General features: G+C 46.4%; 1 long non-coding RNA gene across 1 annotated transcript; it reads right to left on the reverse strand.

The window, feature by feature from the left end:
• Positions 1-10,445: 10,445 nt before the first annotated feature.
• On the reverse strand, positions 10,446-14,755 carry LOC140213627 (uncharacterized). The gene is made up of 3 exons (XR_011890540.1): positions 13,742-14,755; positions 13,041-13,103; positions 10,446-11,013 (listed from the first exon to the last, which is right to left on the reverse strand). It is a non-coding gene; the product is annotated as an uncharacterized lncRNA (long non-coding RNA).
• Between the last annotated feature and the right edge of the window lie 663 nt (positions 14,756-15,418).

Below are 15,418 nucleotides of genomic sequence, written 5' to 3' on the forward strand. Positions count from 1 at the left end.
GGCTCCGGACAGGCCGCCATTGGAATATGAACCTGGCAACGTTTAACGCTAGAACGTTATCTAGTGAGGCGAGTCTAGCAGTGCTATTGGAGGAATTAGAGGGCAGTAAATGGGATATAATAGGGCTCAGTGAAGTTAGGAGGCCAAAAGAAGCATATACAGTGCTAAAAAGCGGGCACGTCTTGTGCTACCGGGGCTTAGCAGAGAGACGAGAACTAGGAGTCGGATTCCTGATTAATAAGAACATAGCTGGTAACATACAGGAATTCTATAGCATTAACTAGAGGGTGGCATGTCTTGTTGTGAAACTTAATAAGAGGTACAAAATGAAGGTTATACAGGTCTACGCCCCTACATCTAGTCATGATGACCAGGAAGTCGAAAGCTTCTGTGAAGACGTGGAATCGGCGATGGGTAAAGTCAAAACAAAATACAGTATACTGATGGGCGATTTCAATGCCAGGGTAGGCAAGAAGCAGGCCGGAGACAAGTCAGTGGGGGAATATTGCATAGGCTCTAGGAATAGCAGAGGAGAGTTATTAGTAGAGTTTGCAGAACAGAATAATATGCGGATAATGAATACCTTTTTCCGCAAGCGGGTTAGCCGAAAGTGGACATGGAGGAGCCCGAATGGTGAGACTAGAAATGAAATCGACTTTATACTCTGCGCGAACCCTGGCATCATACATCATGTAGACGTGCTCGGCAAGGTGCGCTGCAGTGACCATAGGATGGTAAGAACTCGAATTAGCCTTGACTTGAGGAGGGAACGGAAGAAACTGGTACATAAGAAACCAATCAATGAGTTAGCGGTAAGAGGGAAACTAGAGGAATTCCGGATCAAGCTACAGAACAGGTATTCAGCTTTAACCCAGGAAGAAGACCATAGTGTTGAAGCAATGAACGACAATCTTATGGGCATCATTAAGGAGTGCGCAATAGAAGTCGGTGGTAACGCCGTTAAACAGGAAACCAGTAAGCTATCGCAGGAGACGAAAGATCTGATCAAGAAACGCCAATGTATGAAAGCCTCTAACCCTACAGCTAGAATAGAACTGGCAGAACTTTCTAAGGTAATCAACAAGCGTAAGACAGCGGACATAAGGAACTATAATATGGATAGAATTGAACAGGCTCTCAGGAACGGAGGAAGCTTAAAAGCAGTAAAGAAGAAACTAGGAATAGGCAAGAATCAGATGTGTGCGTTAAGAGACAAAGCCGGTAATATCGTTACTAATATGGATGAGATAGTTCAAGTGGCTGAAGAGTTTTATAGAGATTTATACAGTACCAGTAACACCCACGACGATAAGGTGAGAGAGAATAGTCTAGAGGAACTTGAAATCCCACAAGTAACACCGGAAGAGGTAAAGAACGCCTTGGGAGCTATGCAAAGGGGGAAGGCAGCTGGGGAGGATCAGGTAACAGCAGATTTGTTGAAGGATGGTGGGAACACTGTCCTAGAAAGGTTGGCCGCCCTATATACACAATGCCTCATGACCTCGAACGTACCGGAATCTTGGAAGAACGCTAACATAATCCTAATCCATAAGAAAGGGGACGCCAAAGACTTGAAAAATTATAGACCGATCAGCTTACTGTCCGTTGCCTACAAAGTATTTACTAAGGTAATCGCAAATAGAATCAGGAATACCTTAGACTTCTGTCAACCAAAGGACCAGGCAGGATTCCGTAAAGGCTACTCAACAATAGACCATATTCACACTATCAATCAGGTGATAGAGAAATGTGCGGAATATAACCAACCCTTATATATAGCCTTCATTGATTACGAAAAAGCATTTGATTCAGTCGAAACCTCAGCAGTCATGGAGGCACTACGGAGTCAGGGTGTAGATGAGCCATATGTAAAGATACTGGAAGCTACCTATAGTGGTTCCACAGCCACCGTAATCCTCCACAAAGAAAGCAACAAAATCCCAATAAAGAAAGGCGTCAGACAGGGAGATACGATATCTCCAATGCTATTCACAGCGTGTTTACAGGAGGTATTCAGAGACCTGGAGTGGGAAGAATTCGGGATAAAAGTTGATGGAGAATACCTTAACAACTTGCGATTCGCTGATGATATTGCCTTGCTTAGTAACTCAGGAGACCAATTGCAATGCATGCTCACTGACCTGGAGAGGCAAAGCAGAAGGGTGGGTCTGAAAATTAATCTACAGAAAACTAAAGTAATGTTTAACAGTCTCGGAAGAGAACAGCAGTTTACGATAGGTAGCGAGGCACTGGAAGTGGTAAGGGAATAGATCTACTTAGGGCAGGTAGTGACCACGGATCCGGATCATGAGACTGAAATAACCAGAAGAATAAGAATGGGCTGGGGTGCGTTTGGCAGGCATTCTCAAATCATGAACAGCAGGTTGCCACTATCCCTCAAGAGGAAAGTGTATAACAGCTGTGTTTTACCAGTACTCACCTACGGGGCAGAAACCTGGAGGCTTACGAAAAGGGTTCTGCTGAAATTGAGGACGACGCAACGAGCCATGGAAAGAAGAATGATAGGTGTAACATTAAGGGATAAGAAAAGAGCAGATTGGGTGAGGGAAGAAACGCGGGTAAATGACATCTTAGTTGAAATCAAGAAAAAGAAATGGGCATGGGCCGGACATGTAATGAGGAGGGAAGATAACCGATGGTCATTAAGGGTTACGGACTGGATTCCAAGGGAAGGAAAGCGTAGTAGGGGGCGGCAGAAAGTTAGGTGGGCGGATGACATTAAGACGTTTGCAGGGACAACATGGCCGCAATTAGTACATGACCGGGGTAGTTGGAGAAGTGTGGGAGAGGCCTTGGCCCTGCAGTGGGCGTAACTAGGCTGATGATGATGATGATATGCTCCCGCAGGGAGCAGAGTTGCGCATAGGTCCGCCGTTGTGTTCCAGCTCTGCAGTGAAGCCACTCCTCGCGCGCGCGCGCTGGAGGCAAATGTCGCGCGGTGTTCCATTTGCTTTTCTGTCTGATGGTCGTGAGCTACATGCGGCAATTGTTCGCAAGCGCCGAGCAAGATGACACTTTTGAATGTAGGCTACGCTCGAACGATTGGCGTAGCTGGAGGGGTACCACCCCCCTGAATTTTTTAGTTTGTATGTACATATATACACGCACATATACAAACACACGCAAGGAGTAGGACTCCCCTGGATCCCTCGAAATAATATCTTGACTACACCCGTGGCTCGAACAGCTCAGAACTTCGCGTCCAAAGGCGCATTACTTTGCGACAAAAATATGTGCAATGTTTTTTCACATATTCTTTTTCACATTCCTTGCCTTTCGGAGGCCGGCAGGCAAGAAATGTTTTAAAGGCTGTTTAAAGAAAACGTCGCACGTGTAGTAGACAATTATGTGAGCGCATTTTGGCTGCCGAAACCAGACGAATAATGATCGTCGCCAAGAGAACTATCGTGCCTGCAGTTATGTCAGTGACCGTTAACCGTGATCGTCATTCATCACTAACCGTCGTTCACAGCTGCTGCACGCTTTCGGTATATGCGGTACAGACGCGTAGATTTAAACGCATTTCAAATTTTCACCTGCGCACATTTATTTATTTATTTATTTATTTATTTATTTATTTATTTATTTATTTATATACCCTAAAGGCCCATTCGGGCATTACATAGGGGGGGGGGAGCCAGTTACAATTACAAACGTGTAAAAAAAGAACATTGGTAAGATACAGGGACATAATATAATATACATTTTTACATTTTGTGCAAAGCTTATTTTTACGATTCATACCACAAACTTAACAGCTGCTTCGTAGAAGCAAATCTGCAAGTGGAAAAAGATCCAAGATGCACTAGCTTCTAGATCAAATTTATTTCGTGATGATGATGAATATGGTGTTTTGTGGCGCAAGGGCCAAGTATGACCAAAGAGCGCCAAGCCCAGGGGAATGTGTTAAATGTGAAGCTATAAATTACGAACAATTATGTGACAGGGCTGTAAAGGGGCCTAAAAGACGGTAGAAAACATGCAATAAAACTATGCCAATGACTATGAAGCGTGCCACGCGAAAGATACATTGCGAAAGAATTGTAATGCGCTTAAATTAGTCACAGGCTAGAAATTCCTAAAAGCACTCCTGCCGTAACAGAGCCCTTGAAGCGCAAGGACCTGAAGGCGCGTGCTATACAAGGACTAATATCACAGCACCATCCTCTGTAGAGAGGATGCGCTACGAAACATTTGGGCTATTAACATGCAAGACCACATCTTTCAAGAAATCCAGGACAGCTTTGGTGGTAAAAAGGGGTTCTTTAACTATAAACATAGCAGGATGGAGAGAGAGACAATAACGGTATGCTAGAGGAAAATGTTTCCTTCTTTCTCTTTCGGCTTCCTGACACTCCACGAGGACGTGGAGGACGGTGAGCCTTTCACCATCTCTACCACAGGTAGGAGGTTCGTTGCCAGTAAGCAGAAAATTGTGAGTACCATATGTGTGTCCTATTCTGAGTCTACAGAATAGGATGTCAGTTCTTCGTGATTTTGTAACGGAGGGCCAGAAACCTAATTTTGGCTTAATCAGGTGAAGCTTATTATTTGTTTCGCTGTCCCACAAGTGTTGCCAGTGGCTTCGCAGATTAGTTCGCAAGAAAGGCTTTAGATCTGTGGTAGGAATAGCAGTGGTAGAATTGATAGCTTGCGATGTAATTGATGTGGCTATTTGGTCTGCCAGCACATTACCCTCGATGCATCTATGGCCAGGAACCCAGCATATTATTACATGTCTGCGAGATGAATAAATATTGCATAAGTACGAGTACAGCTGAATAAAAACAGGATTTTTGTGCTTTCTCAAGGACATCAGTGCTTTTATGACACTTAACGAGTACGTGAATATTATCGTTTTGTCCAGTTTTAATTTATTTATGTGCTTTACCGCAGACAGTACTGCGTATACGCTTCTGCGGTAAAGATACTCGTATGGGGGTTCAACACGCCTGATTCAGAAAAAGAGGAGCCAACAGCCGCGTAAGACAAGCCGACATGCGATTTTTATGCATCGGTGTAGAATTCAGAACAGGAGTACTTTGACTGCAGTTCATGGAAATGCATCCGAAGTTCGAGCTCTGGTGCATATTTTGTAAGTCTTACAAAAAATATATCGCATTGAATGACCTGCCACTCCCACGGAGGTAGCTGCTTCGCTGGAGGCATTAAGCGATGTTCGAAGAGTGGGACATTCATTTCCACGCTAAGCTCCTTCACATGCAATGAAAAAGGCCGTCTCAAAGAGGGTCGATTATGGTAAAGTGCTGTGCACGTCAAATCGGTAATAGTTTTAAAACACGGATGTTCAAGATTACAGTGCACTTTAAGAAAATATGTGAAGCTGATGCATGATCTCTGCATATGGAGTGACCACTCATTCGATTGTACATATAAGCTTTGAATCGGGTTATTTCTGAATGCGCCTGTCACCAGACGAATACCGAGGTGGTGGACGGGATCCAGCATCTTTAGTGCGCTCGGGGCGGCAGAGTTGTATACGTGGCACCATAGTCTACTGGTCGTTTCGGATCAACTCGCTCCGCGCCGGATCGCTCTCACTTGCTCCGCCGCCGAGGCGCGGATTCGGGCGGAAACAGCTCGCGTCACTTCCGTCCTCAAGGGAAATCGGTACCCGGTTGGTACGCACAACATTGTGTTGCTTCGCAATATGGCTGCGTACGGTGCTGTGGCAGAGCTCGCGTTTAGAGATGAGAGCTCGGTCGACAGCGATTACGAGGTGACGCAGGTGCTGTACGAAGCCATCTATGCACGTTGTCCATGCACAATCCTTGCGGGCGCGACATGGAAATGACGGACTATGCGACTACCGCGGTCAAATTACGCACAGGGGAGGGCGAGTTTGGTTGCCGTGGAAACGTAGAGTGGAAGTCGGGCATGGTTTCCGGAACCGGTTTGTGCGACGTGTAACGCAGACTTCCTGTATGATCCCCCGTGGAGCGTTTTTGCGCTCCGCTGGCCGATTCGGATTTGTGAAACCCGAGCGCTCGCTCGAGGATTTCGGCGGCCGCTCCAGATCGACCAGTGAAAAACGCCATTAATCGAGTTCGTTTGCAGCGCCCTCGCAAAATTTTTCCACACACGGCGAGATAGTCAGTAGTACCGCTATAGTGCCTAGAATATACTGGCTAGTGTGCCGTCTGCGGCATAGAGTTTCCTACTCTTTGTAGGAAACTCTATGGTCCGCGGCTTCCCGGGTGGCACCGGATGCAATGAATGCCGGCAGCTGCCGCTAGGAGCGCTGCAGTGCAGGCTAGGTTAGAGTTACTGTATATTGTCACGTGGTGGTGACGTAGAAGAACACAGTAGCAATACTGTGAACGAGAAAACTAACTTTTATTGGGCGAACTTGTGCCCACAAAACAGGCTACACTTATAGCACAACGAAAGCGGCGAACACAGTCGGCGATCGTCGGAAATCTGATCAGCGGGTCAAGCGGGTCGGCTTTTATACAACAGTCGTCGAATGTTCCAGACTAATCGTTGGGACCCGCATGCCTTCCACAAAGTTCTACAACATTCGAGTCACGCGATGAAATCAGATAATACAAGGTTCGGCGACAACAGACAGCGGATAGCAGCGTCGATAACTTTCCAGAAACTTCGGATACATGCAGACGCGTCCCGCGCTGTGCGATAACATTTGTTAGGCGGCGAAACGCGGTTGCTCGTTAAAGATAAGTACACGTGTCAATACCCCCCTCTTAAAAAAAAAAGCATCGACCCGATGCTGCAAACAAACGAAAGTAATACACAAAAGCACTCGTAGCAAAGAAAACAACAAAAATAACGAAGTTCGTCAGCGTCCGTAAAAGGGTTTAAGGCGCACCACGTGGACCACTTCAGATCGTGCGCGGCGCCGCTGTGAATGCGAAATGCCGTCTGGCACGACCTCATAGTCCAGAGCGCCAATACGTCGGATGACCTTGTAGGGTCCGAAATAGCGCCGCAGTAGCTTCTCACTGAGTCCTCGTCGGCGTATCGGTGTCCATACCCAAACACGGTCGCCGGGCTGGTACTCGACGAAGCGTCGTCGGAGGTTGTAGTGTCGGCTGTCGGTCCTCTGTTGGTTCTTGATCCGGAGGCGGGCGAGCTGTCGGGCTTCTTCGGCGCGCTGGAGATAGCTAGCGACGTCAACATTCTCTTCGTCAATGACGTGGGGCAGCATGGCGTCGAGCGTCGTCGTCGGGTTCCTGCCGTAAACCAGCTTAAACGGCGTGATCTGTGTTGTTTCTTGCACCGCCGTGTTGTAAGCGAAGGTTACATACGGCAGGACCGCGTCCCACGTCTTGTGCTCAACGTCGACGTACATCGCTAGCATGTCGGCGAGGGTCTTATTCAGGCGCTCCGTGAGACCATTAGTTTGCGGATGGTAGACAGTTGTCCTCCTGTGGCTTGTCTGGCTATATTGCAGAATGGCTTGGGTGAGCTCTGCTGTAAAAGCCGTTCCTCTGTCAGTGATGAGGACTTCTGGGGCGCCATGTCGCAGCAGGATGTTCTCGACGAAAAATTTCGCCACCTCGGCTGCGCTGCCTTTCGGTAGAGCTTTTGTTTCAGCGAAGCGGGTGAGATAGTCCGTCGCCACGACGATCCACTTATTCCCGGATGTTGACGTCGGAAACGGCCCCAACAAATCCATCCCAATCTGCTCGAATGGTCGACGAGGAGGTTCGATCGGCTGTAGTAACCCTGCTGGCCTTGTCGGTGGTGTCTTGCGTCGTTGACAGTCTCGGCATGTCTTGACGTAACGGGCGACGTCGGCGGTAAGACGCGGCCAGTAATACCTTTCATGTATCCTCGACAGCGTCCGGGAGAATCCGAGGTGCCCAGCAGTTGGATCGTCGTGTAAGGCGTGCAGTACTTCTGGACGCAGCGCCGACGGAACAACAAGAAGGTAGTTCGCGCGGACTGGTGAAAAGTTTTTCTTCACGAGTAGGTTGTTTTGAAGCGTGAACGAAGATAATCCACGCTTAAATGCCATAGGGACAACGTCGGTGTGCCCTTCCAAATACTCGACAAGGGCTTTTAGCTCCGGGTCCCCTCGTTGTTGATCAGCGAAGTCTTCCGCGCTTATTATTCCAAGGAAGGCGTCGTCATCCTCGTTATCTTGCGGCGGCGGGTCAATGGGGGCGCGTGATAGGCAATCGGCATCTGAGTGTTTTCGACCGGACTTGTATGTTACAGTGATGTCGTATTCTTGTAGTCTGAGGCTCCACCGTGCCAGCCGTCCTGAAGGGTCCTTTAAGTTAGCTAGCCAACACAACGCGTGATGGTCGCTGACCACTCTGAATGGCCTGCCATATAGGTAGGGGCGAAATTTCGCTGTAGCCCAAACGATGGCGAGGCATTCCTTTTCCGTTGTGGAATAATTGCCTTCCGCTTTTGACAATGACCGGCTAGCGTAAGCTATCACGTGTTCATGTCCATCTTTTCTCTGGACTAGGACGGCACCGAGGCCTAGGCTACTGGCGTCAGTGTGGATTTCGGTATCGGCGAGCTCGTCGAAGTGCGCAAGTACGGGCGGCGACTGCATGCGTCGTTTGAGTTCTTCAAATGCGTCGGCCTGCGGCGTTTCCCACTTGAACTCGATGTCACATTTAGTTAGCTGTGTCAGCGGCTCAGCGATGCGTGAAAAGTCCTTGACAAATCGCCTGTAGTAGGCACACATGCCAAGAAATCTACGCACTGCCTTCTTGTCGGTGGGCTGCGGGAACTTTGCGATGGCAGCTGTCTTCTGCGGGTCGGGGCGGACTCCAGACTTGCTGATGACGTGGCCTAGGAACAGAAGCTCATCGTAGGCGAAGCGGCACTTTTCTGGCTTCAGAGTGAGCCCTGATGACTTGATGGCCTCGAGTACTGTTGCAAGCCGCCTAAGGTGATCGTCGAAATTTTCGGCGAAGACAACGACGTCATCCAAGTAAACGAGACAGGTCTGCCACTTCAATCCTGCTAAAACCGTGTCCATCACGCGCTGGAACGTTGCAGGCGCCGAGCACAGTCCAAATGGCATAACCTTGAACTCGTAGAGGCCGTCTGGGGTGATGAAGGCGGTCTTTTCGCGATCTCTTTCGTCGACTTTAATTTGCCAATAGCCAGACTTGAGGTCCATCGACGAGAAGTATTTAGCGTTGCAGAGCCGATCTAATGCGTCGTCTATCCGTGGGAGGGGGTATACATCCTTCTTCGTGATCTTGTTCAGTCGACGATAATCGACACAGAAACGTAGGGTTCCGTCCTTTTTCTTTACCAGGACAACAGGGGATGCCCACGGGCTTTTCGACGGCTGGATGATGTCGTCGCGCAGCATTTCGTCGACTTGTTCTCTTATAGCTTCACGTTCCCGCGTCGAAACTCGGTAAGGGCTCTGGCGTAGTGGTCGAGCGCATTCTTCGGTTATTATGCGATGCTTTGCGACTGGTGTTTGTCGAATCCTCGATGACGTCGAAAAGCAGCCTTTGTATCGTCGAAGCAGACTTCTGAGCTGTTGCTGCTTAATCACGGGGAGACTTGGACTTATGTCGAAGTCTGGCTCGGGAACTACGGTCGTCGGGGTAGATGCGACAGAATCCGAGAGGACAAAGGCATCGCTGGTTTCCACAATTTCCTCGATGTATGCGATCGTCGTGCCCTTGTTGATGTGCTTGAACTCCTTGCTGAAATTTGTGAGCAACACTTTCGTGTTTCCTCCGTGCAGTCGAGCGATCCCACGAAACACGCAAGCAGCTATTTGATGTCTAAAAGATGTCTTGAACGGCTAATTCAAAAGCCTAGTAGCTGTCTTGATCAAGACATTTTGTAGCCATGGACGTCTAGAAGTACTTCAGTAAGCCCTGCTAACGTTACGCTAAAAGTTGGCTAATGGACAGCTTGACAAGAACAACTGAAGACTTTTACTAGACGTTCCCTAAAATTTTTGCGGCAGCTGTTACAGTAACACGATGTTTGCCCACAGTTACAATTTATTTTAAACGAGGCATGGACATCAGAAAAAAAAAGTTTATATTGTCGGATAGAGTGATGCACAGATAGTTTTTCCAGATGTGAACCATGGGAATAGTGTAGTACAGCCACATTGGTCAATTAGTGCTTTTTAATTAGACCAATCAATTGAATGCCGCCTGTCAGAATTATTTTGCTAATAAAACAAGATCTGTATTGTATGCTGATATAATACCAATATTCACCCATTGACCTAAACAAGAACATCTCTGCGTGAAACACGTCATTACTGACAAAACTTCGCCCTGCTAGGTCTCCACCAAATTGAATTAGTTTCTAGCAAAGAAAAATTTTCTCAGTGATGCTGCAGTTCAGGCAAAAATTACACCCTGGTTTCAGCTACAGGGGGCACAACAGCCGTACACCAGTATACGAAACAACACTGTGCTACAATGAGTTAAGAAATAAAGGACAGTACACATCTGGAAAAACACTCTGCGAACCACTCTAAATAGCAATATAAATATATTTTTTTCTGATGTCCATGCTTCATTTAAAAGTAAATTGTAACTTACTTTGTGGGTGCCTCTTGTAAGGTAACGCCACATGCATGCACAGCATCACGCAGAAATAATGGCCAGTTCTTCGGCATACCATCCATTAGTGAATTCCTTGTATGTTGCATGTTACCAGAACTGAAAGATAAATCATAATGTGCTGTTATTTCTTTTCATAAACTGTACAATGAGCTTTTCATGCATAAAAGATGATTGCAAGTGAAAATGCAGCAAGACATCAACTTCACACCATGTCACATACTCATACTTTATTACCTAATAAATTAGAAAAGATGCAGGAAGTGTAATTAACAAGAGTGAGAAATAGCAGCAAAGGTGATCATGGATAAATCTTGAAGATGATTGCCGCCGCTGCCAGAGTAGGCCAGCCTTCGTAGGAGAGCACTTGCTGCCCACAAAAGCTTGCTGTCACAGGCCATGCGTGACGGTTCTTGTAGACATAGGCAAGCAATACCTGCACAGAAGAGGAAAGAAAAGGCGAGGGAGGAAATGGGAATGTTGAAATTGGAACTTCAATTAGCAATATGTGCTAAGTAAGAAGTTTGGCTCACATTAAAAATAAATTTAAGCATTCCTTTCTCTTAAATTACGGGTATCTTAAGGTATGTATGCGATGATGTTTAAAATGACTATTATATTCCCTATCATAAGAAGCCAACAAACACTAACACCAAGGACAACATAGGGGAAATTACTTGTGCTTAATAAACAAAATAAAGAAACGATAAATTAATGGAAATGAAAGTGGATGAAAAAACACCTTGCCGCAGGTGGGAACCAAACCCACAACCTTCGCATTTCGCGTGCTATGCTCTACCAATTGAGCTACAGTGGCGTCGTTTTCCCATCCACTTCCTTGGGTATTTATGTGTCGTAGCAGAACCCTGGGAGTGTTAGCCAGCGCCACAACTCAGAGATCTTGTTCCTGGCATATAGTCATTAAGTTGCATAGCAGAGTCAAAGTCAGCCTTTAAATTATTATATGGTGTTTTGTGGCTAAAAAGCTACTTATCAACCTGTCAAACAAGTCTGAAAAGCTTCCTGCAAAATATAATCCATTTAAAACAGTAATTCATTCTGCAGGTAAATGATGTACTAACTTAATTAAAAAGTTAAATAGCGTTTTATATTGTTGAACTAAAAGCAAGTTTAGCATTTTGTGCTGCCTAGCTGTTGCCTTTCTTTCAAACTTAAACATGACACAGTAGAGTAAGCAGGCAGCACGCAAAGGAGGACTGATGATAAAGTAGTGTTGCAAAGCAACACTCCTAGCTGGATCAATCACTTTTGTTGATATATTTTCATGCGACCCTAATTGGCTTAGGGCAATACCTCACACAAATGATACACCTTGGATGATGCGTCATACAAAATTGAAAGTATCTCATGATGTGGTCAAACGATAACATTGCCCACTGTCTTGGAAGTGTTAACATAGTGTTTGGCAAGAAAGTGCAAAGTGATTTGTATAGGTGGCTACTTCATCAGTGCATCTATAGTCTCAGGCAATTCTGAGCATCTATGTTGACTTGCAATTGAGAAGCCACTGCACACAAAAAGGTGCATTCAAGTAATGGTCCATGCTGAATAAATGCCCACCTAGTGAAAAGGCAAATGTGGCAGGCTAATGGGCCAGGGCAAATAGATTGCTAGATTCTGATAACACCTCCAATGATATTATTGAAATATGTGATAAGAAACAGCACAGGTAAAATTGCAGTTATGACAAAATTTTAAAAGCACCTCTGCAAACTGCTGGAACCCTCAGCATTATGCCTGTTCTACACGCACATGTTGCAGCGCAATCCATATCTCAGGCACAGGAGCCTCCACACATCACTTTGTGATCTCCTCACAATAAGGTTAAAAAACAGTCTGGCACAAGCTACCTGATGTGATTCATTTTGCAAGCGCCAGCCAAGTGCTGATGGTGGTAGAGCGAAATTGAAGTTTGTCCTTGTATGGACGCCTCGGCCCACGTTTTAACAATTCTAGCGGCAAAGCACACCTTTTACAGCACACATAAATCTTAAATTAGACTGCTTGCTGATGCTGTACAGTAAATTCCTGTAAAGAACTAAATCACACAGAAAACATTTAGAATACCAAACTAATCAAATACTGGCTTGAATACATTTGTGCATTAAGGAAGCAAGGTGTAATGTACACTGTTGCAGCAAATTTTTACTTATGTGTGGAATACTTGTATGACACAGCAGAGTTAATTTTTGAGTTCTTACATAGCAATGACTACCTACAGGTACATTTTGTAAGGCTTAGGGAAACTAATTATTAGTAGAACTGTGTATGTACACTGGCACTGAGAAATTGGTTATAATAGTGGCAGCTTATAATGGACCACTGCAAAAAAATGCCCGTTTGTCAGACACCAACCAGCTATTTTACCACGAAGCGCTCCCTGGCCTTAACCCATATGAAAATCAGTGGGACGACCAGAGAGGGTACAGTACATTGGCTTACACTGATCATGATGAGGTCCCGTCATCCAGCTAGCGCCAAGGTACAAGAAGGATGTCCAGCCGTCTATAGAGTAAAAGGAACAAAATAAGATAGCATCAAGTCAGTTGAAAGGCAGATTTGCAATTACAAATAAGGTGACCCAGTCACAGTCATTCATTAATAAATGCCAAGCTGTCGTGATTTCACTCCCAGATGAAGCGCCTACTAGGTTAAAGGTTTTGCTGCTTATTTAGAACAAAACAAGTGAAATTGGTACATCAGCAGACGATTTAATTTGGAATTGTATGGATGAAGTAAACATTGCAGTTATATTTTTGTTTTGCTATAAAGTGGGAACGCTACAAACTGCATAGTCAGTGAGACACAGGCGCGCACACGCAAGAACAAAAGGGCACAAAATAGGGCGAGTTCAGCCTGGTTCAGCATTACAGCCAGCGCGTCGTCTTCGAATGCACTCCTTTCGGTTGGTTCGTGCTACGTCAACCACAAAGACTAACAAAGCAGGGCAAAGTTCTGACTGGTGTTGCGGAAGACGTGGAGCGCGGTAGTTCTGAACGGCTGAACACAAGCAGAACCCTCGTATAATAGTAATGGCGAAAACTCGCAGGGCAGAAGAACCCATATATCAAGAATTGTCGCGGGTAACACCTAAAAATATTTACATTGTTGACGAAAAACGAAGTGCAATGTATTTCACTTACCGGAAAAAGTGCTATCCGAACGTGCGACGTACAAAGACGCACCGAGACACGAAGGCGGCGAACGCAGATCCCGTCATTGTGGTAGTAAGCCGTCGGCGAAAACACGCAATACAGCCGATGTCACGAAGCACTGATGCAAAACACACGGCAAACAGCATCAGCACAGCTAAATGACTCCAGTTAATATTCAGTACAAATGTACAGAACGGCTTAGAATGACGCACAACTAGATAACGAACCCACGACCGAGACATTGCGGATGGCAGTGGCCGTTTTTTTTTCAAACTTCCTGCCTCCCAGTGTTTCCAGCACTGAATGAGATGTCCGACAAATTTGGATTGTGCCGCCGTAGTGATGGCAGCGCGGTGGCTCTGTCACACTGCTGTGTAACGCCGGCGTTTCGCTCCTGCTGCTGTCAGTATACCTGCGGCTCGAGCATAGAATGGTTTCCAGGCGTCGTGTGCGCGCCCCGTATGGAAAACAATAACACGCGCTTGATTGTTGAAGTTCTGGTGTGAAATTATGTAACATTAAAGCCAATTAACTTATGTTGCTTCCAACGAGTTCGATTTGCCTGTGGCGTTTTTTATTCGCTAACGCCGACGGCCGACGGTAACCGCACTTTAACACGTCGTTTGGCATTTTATGCACTTTTAGACAAAAAGATCTAGAAAACTTCTTGAGTTAGACATTCTGAATGGGTTTACCAAAACAGACTCTAGTGACACTAGTAGTGGGTTTTGCCGCAGATAGAATATATACTAGCATATTCCAAGTGCTGAGGTTATGTTTAGAAGAAATTCTATTTTCAGTCTTATCGTAGACCAAGACGTCTGTAGCCGTTTGTAGCCGTTTCAAGAAGTTTTTAAGAGGTTCTGTGTTTCGTGGGATCCCTCTTGCGACGCAAATTTCACGGTCGAGTAGTAGACGTTGGTCGCCTTCGATGATGCCTTCTACGTCAGCGGGTGTTTCGGTGCCGACCAAAATAACAATGCTGGAGCGAGGCGGGATGCTCACTTGATCTTCGAGCACACTCAAGGCGTGGTGACTACGAGGGCTCTCCGGTGGTATCGCTTTATCTTCCGACAGCGTTATTGACTGTGACTTCAGGTCGATGATTGCGCCGTGTTGGTTCAGGAAGTCCATACCGAGAATGACGTCTCGTGAACACTGTTGGAGGATAACGAAAGTGGCAGGGTAAGTCCGGTCATGAATGGTTATTCTTGCCGTGCAGATTCCAGTCGGCGTGATGAGGTGTCCTCCTGCGGTTCGAATTTGAGGGCCTTCCCATGCAGTCTTAACCTTCTTCAACTGGGCGGCGATGTGTCCACTCATGACGGAGTAATCAGCCCCTGTGTCCACTAAGGCGGTAACTGCGTGGCCGTCGAGAAGCACGTCGAGGTCGGTGGTTCTTTGTCTGGCGTTGCAGTTGGGTCTTGGCGTCGGATCACGGCTGCATCGTGTTGTACTGAAGCTTGAACGTCGCGTCGTCAAGTCGTCTTTCGTCGGTGTAGTCTTGGCTTCCTGACTTCGTCCGGACAGCGGCGTGTCGTCATTAGGTCGTCGAGATGGTTGCTTCGTCGTCTTCGTCGGCGGCGGAGGATCTTCGTCAGTTCGACGAACAGCAACCGCACCTCCATCGGTTGCTGCTTTTAGTTTTCCGGATATGGGCTGACG

This window comes from Dermacentor andersoni, chromosome 10 (assembly GCF_023375885.2).
Source record: "Dermacentor andersoni chromosome 10, qqDerAnde1_hic_scaffold, whole genome shotgun sequence".
NCBI lineage: Eukaryota > Metazoa > Arthropoda > Arachnida > Ixodida > Ixodidae > Dermacentor > Dermacentor andersoni.